The following is a 7237-nucleotide window of genomic DNA, read 5'->3' on the forward strand; positions in this document are numbered from 1 at the left end:
TGCATTTTGGAAACTAAAATTGACAACTAACTTGACATACCAACGCTAGTGGGTTCAACCGAGAAATGCTCTAACACTAACATCTAGCTTTAACCCTCAAGTCTTTAATCAATTACGAACCTGAGCCTTTCGTTGGCTCCAATTTCTTTATGTTCCAAAAACAAAAAGATAAATACCCAAAACTATAAAATAAAAAAAAGATAATAAAAATCTAAGACTCTAAATCTATAAAAAAATCTGCATTAGTGCACCAAAAACTGATATGTTTGTAAAATGGTAAATAAGAGATTCGTTCAAGACTTGTGAAGATTTGATTTCAGTTTTAATTTCTAATACTAAAATAAAGAAAATTTGACAAAAATGATTCAGGATTATTTGAAAGAGCCGAGACAAAGAATTCCACCATTGACCAATTTTTATGTGATTCAGTTAGTAACAATATGCATGCAATTCTTTCGTTATAAACGATTCTAAAATATTGCTTGTAGTAGATTTTTAAAACAATAGATGTTAATCGAAAGCATGGAACATCAAAATCCCTAAACTAAGCATGCTCCATGAAGAGAAAACACAACTAATTGATAAAAATCACTTAATGAATTTTAATTCAATATAAATAATACATAAAAAAATTATAGAATTTAATTAAATAGAAAATACCACGTATATATTGGAAAAATGGCTTCCTCCGAAACCTTGGCAATGGGGTTTAATGGTCGGTTACCTGCCAAACAAAATTATTTCAAGTTCTTTCACTACACAAATATAAATAATAGTATAGTTATAAGTAAAGATTCGATCCACGGAAAGATATGGATTGTTATTCGTAATTGAAAACTTAAGTAAACTGACGGATTTTTGATTAAAGTCTTAAGTAATTAAACTTTATAATAGCAAATAATGAATAAAAAAATCAATAGGTTGATAATACTAGTTAAGGTTCATCATGAATCATAAGACATGCATTTTGACTATTAACTAGAGTTGTCGCTTAATCATTCATTATCAAGAGTCCTAGAATACCCCATCGAGAGCATTGATAGATGTCGAAACACCTTAATTATATATATATATATTTTATGCTTTCTTTGTTTTGTTTTCTTGTGAACTATGTATTATTATGTTTGATTTTGAGTTTTATAGGTGCTTTGGAGTCATTGGAACAAAAGGAAGTGAAACTCGTTAAAATCCAGGCTTTCTTCTCATCATCTTGTAGAGAAAGAAAAGACGAAGCCAACGACGAAAAAAATGAGGAAACTATACTGTCAGTTTTCAGGACTGATTGTTGAATGGATCTAGTCCTTATCCTAACCCACGGGGTGCCAATAACCATCCCATGTATTCTGACCTGGAATTGGGTCGAGAAGAAATCGGTTCATCTCTTTCTTTCTCAATTCATGTCGCTGCTATGAAGATGTTGTCTGAAATTAAAGAGTTTGGGTCTGAGAAATGGTATGAGCTAGAATACCCTATTGAGAGCATACTCCGATAAATTCTTTATGTCATCACATACCATAACGATGAATATGTGAATACTACTCAGAAAAAACCTAATGCAACGTGCTATAAAGTTTAATCGATCAAGAGCTTTCAGTTTTATGAATTAAACTAATCCATGCAATAGAATTACGATGAGTAAACTATTTAACATAGGTCAAGCTATTACACATCTCAAAATGATGGTAATCACAATATGCTACTTATGACAAGGCTTGTCAGCTATTACGCATCTGAAAACCCTAGTCTAGCTATAAAAATGCATTCATGATCATTTAGTAGTGCTCCTAACAAACAAGCATGTAACCATATGCGACGATAATAAGTGGTAGAACAAGGCAATAATGATTTAATTAAGATAACAAAACTAATATAATAGTGAAATAACATGTTTTTGATATCCGACTACATCCTTAACCAATATGAAAGGTTTTATCTACGCACGGATTTTTCAAAATCCATGGAAAATATAAAAGAGAATAAGTAAAGCAAACCCTATAATCTTGATTATCAATCGTAACTCCAATCCCTAGATCTTATTCTTCTCTTCAAAAGTGTGACAAAAGATACATCCAATTAGAAGTATAAGTGTTTCTTTTATAGGCCTTCAAATTATAAAAGTACCCGTGTTCAAATACCGGTTGAATTAGCTGCCAAAACTTGCCAAGAATCCCAAAATAGGTCACTGCCGGTTGAAGGTATTGAGCATTAACCTTGTTCCCACTGTTATCGGGAAATATAACACTTCCTAAAGTATACAAAAAATACACAGTAGTAGTGCGCCTAGCTGTGACCTCGTCCATAACCAACTCTCCCTTTGAAATTTTCTCATTTGTGTCTCCAAAATACTTTTTCAAAGCGCTGAACTTGATTTTCTTCAACTTCTTTGTGCTAGAATCCACAAACTTCACCTCTTTAGCAGCGCATGCAAACTCCAATTATGTCTTGTCTTTTGGCCAACCTAGAGTTTCCTCAGCCAGTACATACAACTCATCCCAAGTCATTTCATAAACCTCAGATTTCACATTTCCCCTCTTCATTCTAAGACCACTAATCTTCTGTGCATCATCAGGAGCAATTGACATCTCGCCAAAGGGGAGATGAAATGTGTAAGTCTCCGGACAAAATATCTCACAAAAGGCTGAGTTTGTAACTGCATCAAATTCCTCTTGTGCATAGAAAATAGCAGACCATAAACCAGAGCCTTGTACTAAAGCCACCACATCCGGAGCCTCTTTGAAAATATCCAAATATGCGGCACTCTGGTGTCTAAGTACGCGGAATGCATCCCCATGATCCGAAGTCTCATAAATTCTCTTCGCCCACGACTTCTTGTAGCCCATCAACACTCTTCCACCATCTTCCGGAAGACCATGTGGCAAACCATTCTCGCGAGCACGTATAACATTATCATCACTAGGAATATGCTTACTTGTCTCCCTTGATGTAACAACTTTCTTCTTCCATTTCTCTTGTTTTTGTTGTGTTTCTTATTGTGGTTCTTCCTCTTTTTCATCATCATACTTATCCTCATCATTGTTATCCTCTTGATGTACAGGCAAAGACCAAGTAGTGTCAGTTCCCCTTTTCCCTGCACGAAAGTTCTTGGTGCCACCACCTTGAGGTTTGGGAGTTTTTGAATTAGAAGGAGTCACTTCCATTGTTCTCCTTTTAAGCTTTTCTTTGAATTTTCTCGGATGAGTGCTAAAACAAATGATAAATCTTAATTAATTTTCCAAAATAAATAAATATGATTATGCTAAACAATGTGATAAAGTGACCTATGAATGGACAAGTTTATAGGAAGCTATTAGCCATACATAGAGTAAAGTTCGGCACATTCGATATTTATCAAAATGAGCCGAACAATGTGCCGAACAATGTGCCGAACAGTGTAAGATGGATTATTAATTAATCGTATTCAAGTTCGTCTGATTATGATAAAAAATAATTATAAGCCGAACATGCAGGTTTGGCTTATTTTATATTCAAAACACAACATGTTTTCAGCCGAAATGTTCTTCGTTTGTAGAAAAAAAAAAAGTTCGGCTAATAAATGTCAGCCGAACACTACTCTGTGACTACCAAAAGCTCGAGGAATCATCGATTACATGTCATGAAATCAATGAAATACGAAAAAACAAGCAATGGGTTTGTGGGAAATACCTTTCTATGTGCAATTTTATGGAATTAGGGTCTATTTCTTGCTCTCAAACACCAATCAATCCATTATCCTCTTCATCTCCATCTTTTCCAAAAACTCTATATTGAGATGCTACAGAAGCAACACCTGGATTTGGCACCGTATTTCTAGGACATCGCTTGAACGAGGTGCCATATATGGATTTAATCAAGAACTTAATGGAAAAAATAATATTTTGAGAATAACCGAGGGAAGAGCTCGGTTTGGTTTCTGTTTTGAAGAAGAAGAAGAAGAAGAGAGAAGAGAGAAGAAGGGGAGTTAAGTTTTAGTTTAAATTTTTCTTTTTTAAGTAACGGTTAATTAGTGGATGGTTGTTAACTAGTGGAGTAATTAAGGGGTAACGGTTAATTAATGGGAGGAGTAATTAATTAGTGGATTGGTTAATTAGTGAAGGGGTTTTAATTTAGAATTTATTTTAGAAGGATACTAAAGTAATTAGAACTATATAAGGGTACTATAGTAACTTAAGCACCGCCAAAATATACTTTATCATCTTGCATTGGATGGCATAATAAGTCTGTATGCCCCAAAATTTCTATGTATGCCCCAAATGAGAGTTCCAAATAAAAGCTAACACAACTACTAGTGGCCTCACGCAAGTTGTAAAAAGGCCCAACCCAATAACTTCTTAGCATGTCCATCAACTGTCCCTTCCGTGGAACTGATAGAGTGATAGTATAACTTCAACTTTATTCCGTTGTACATCATGTTTCCACGGATACAAACAGCTCCTTGGAGATAAATTTTCCCTGAATTTCATATTCTCGTCTTCAATAACTCACGGACGGAAACCCCTCCGTAGGAATTCTTTTCTTCTGAATTTTTTAATTTTCGGCAGTAACTCACATGTCGTTCCAGTCTCATCGCTCCTAATAGCTCCAACTCGCTCTCTGCGAATCGGTTTCCTCTCATGGTTAACTCGGTATCCTCTCTAGCTTAATCGTTGTTCCCTATCACTTGGTTTCGCCCAATCCTTTTAATTTCTATGTCTTGTCTTCTCCCTACTCTCCATTAATTTACCTTTTGAGTTCTTGTTTTATTTAAATCTGAAGGTGTTTCTTATATCTTTTTGTTTGAGTTTAATCATGTTTAACTAACATTTTTATTTGTTTCTCTTATGATGTTCATCCAGCTTGTGTTTTGTTTAATGGCGTTTGCCTCTAGTATTCTTGTGTTCATGGCGTTTGCCGAGTATGTTAATCTTGATCGTTTGACAGTAAGGAAGATCTATGATGGTTCCAGTTCACTTTGGATGGAGATGATACAATACCGAGTCAACTCAGTCATAAAGTTTAGGAAACTATCCCGCTTTGGTTCAAATTCAAATTCAAAAAATTTCAAATGTCATAATTACTCAGCCACCGGTAACTCCAGTTTAGCCGTCATTTACAATATCTTGTTAGCCGGTTGCGATTTTCCTTTTCAGTTTGTTACCATATATCCCAATATTAAGGTGTATCCCCTTCAAAAAGGTAACAATACTTGTATTTACCCCAAAGAATTCCTTAAAGACCAAATTATCTTCTACATCTTCCATTACACTCACTCCTTTACCAATAACCCTAGTATCCCTTATTGGTTTGCAATGATAAACGAAGATGATAATCAAGTTGGTGCTCTAGTTAATAAGTTCAAACAAGCCACCATTGATCTCGGAGATATTTCGAGTGTAGTTGTTGTTCCAAATGGTAAAAACATCAGTGAACAGGAGGAAGGAGAATCTTCTTGGGAGGCGGCTGCTATTGGTAAAGTTATTATCGAAGGACGGATGAACTTTGATCTTGTTCAGAAATACATTGTGTTCACCTGGCCTTTCATGACTGAAGAAGATCTGAAAATTGTGGAGATTGAACCAAATCTGTTTATTTTCAAGTTCAATAACTGGGATCTTCTCAACAAGGTGATTGAACAAAGGCCATGGAATTTAAACAAAAATCTTTTGGTTGTTCATGACTATATCCCAGAGCTAGTTTACACTGAAAAATATTGGGGGTTTCAACTTTTCTGGATTCAGCTCAAGTTTCTACTGCCTGAACATATGAATGTTGCTGCTGTTACTAAAATCGGTGAGATCATGAGAGAAGTGATAGCTATTGAGCCAAAAGATTCCATCCCAGTTGGAAGTGTGTCAGTGAAAGTTTGTGTTAATATTGACCTCACTGATCCTTTGAGAAGAGGTGTCAAGGCCATAACTAATGCAGGAATGTCTAAATGGATTCGTGTTTATTATGAGCGTCAACTTAGTGGTATCTGCACTGATTGTTATGTCATCAAACAGTGCAGAGTTGCGTGCAAGGATGCAGCAGATTTTCTCGCTAAAGCTCACGAGAAACCTCACTTCTTTGGCAAAGCTAGCAATGTCAGAAAAACTATCTCAACAAAATCTGCTTCAATCACTCCTGTGGCTAGAAATACTCAAAAGAAATTCACTAAATATACTGTTTTTGTCCATCCAAAGATGGTATTCCTATCAACATGGATTTTCTTCTGAAATCTGCTGAAGAAGATAATGATGAAGCTAGTAGGCTAGGCAAAAGAATTAGAACTTCTAATGATAATACCACCTTAGCTGCTGAGATTGTATCATCCTCATCCACTGCCTCTACTGGGAACATTGCGGAAATCCAAACATCTCAAAGGTGCCCAACACAAGAAACACAAGTTGGTGCTGCATCTAAAGGGAGTCAGGTAATTTCTAGTCTTAAAAACTTTCTACCTTCTTATCATCACTGTATTTTTCATTTAGTTTTCCTTGTTCTTTATTATCAGTTAGTACTTTCATTTATTCTTGTCTTCCTCTAGAAGTTTTGATAGTGTTTGCACTCATTTATTTATTTTTCTGCATTTACGGCTATCGTAATAAGCATATCATCACAATCTTAGGCCTTCTTTCTTTCTCTACCATTACTTTACTGCTCCCCTTTGAATATAATACCATGAAAATCCTTTCTTGGAACGTTCGAGGATTCAAATCCTCTACAACTAGGAATCATCTAAGTGATTTAGTTAGATCTTAAAAGCCTCATATCATTTTTTTTGAGTGAAACTAAACTTTCACAACTTAAAAGTAAACCTCTTCTTGGTCAACATCAATACCCTAATCATGCATTCATTGATCCTGTTGGGCTTTCTGGTGGTTTGGTCATTCTCTAGAAAAATGGTTTCATTTGTGATCTTGTTGATTCTAGCAATAACATGTTTAATCTTATCATCCAAGCTGATAATAGTAAGCCAGAATACTTGCTTACCTGTAGGTATGGATATTCTAATTACTCCAAAAAGAAACAACAATGGGAATATGTTCATGAAATCAGTAAAAGAGTTTGTTCACCTTGGATCATTCTAGGAGATCTTAATTTACATATTATTGAGAATGCCAATGATACTTCATCCTCCTCTGATGGCATGGTTAATAACATAGTTACGAATTGTGGTCTTGAAGATATATGGTTTGTTGGCAAAGATTACACTTGGACCAATAATAATCTTGGGACTGGTTCTAAAAGATCTAGAATAGACCTAGCTTTAGGTAATGGA

At 35.1% G+C, this 7237-nt stretch overlaps 1 long non-coding RNA gene across 1 annotated transcript; it reads right to left on the reverse strand.

Moving 5' to 3' along the window:
• Window positions 1–1823: 1823 nt before the first annotated feature.
• On the reverse strand, window positions 1824–3911 carry LOC113274080. Its single transcript, XR_003322772.1, has 2 exons — window positions 3664–3911; window positions 1824–3201 (listed from the first exon to the last, which is right to left on the reverse strand). It is a non-coding gene; the product is annotated as an uncharacterized LOC113274080 (long non-coding RNA).
• Between the last annotated feature and the right edge of the window lie 3326 nt (window positions 3912–7237).

Source organism: Papaver somniferum, chromosome 4, assembly GCF_003573695.1.
Source record: "Papaver somniferum cultivar HN1 chromosome 4, ASM357369v1, whole genome shotgun sequence".
Taxonomy (NCBI): domain Eukaryota; kingdom Viridiplantae; phylum Streptophyta; class Magnoliopsida; order Ranunculales; family Papaveraceae; genus Papaver; species Papaver somniferum.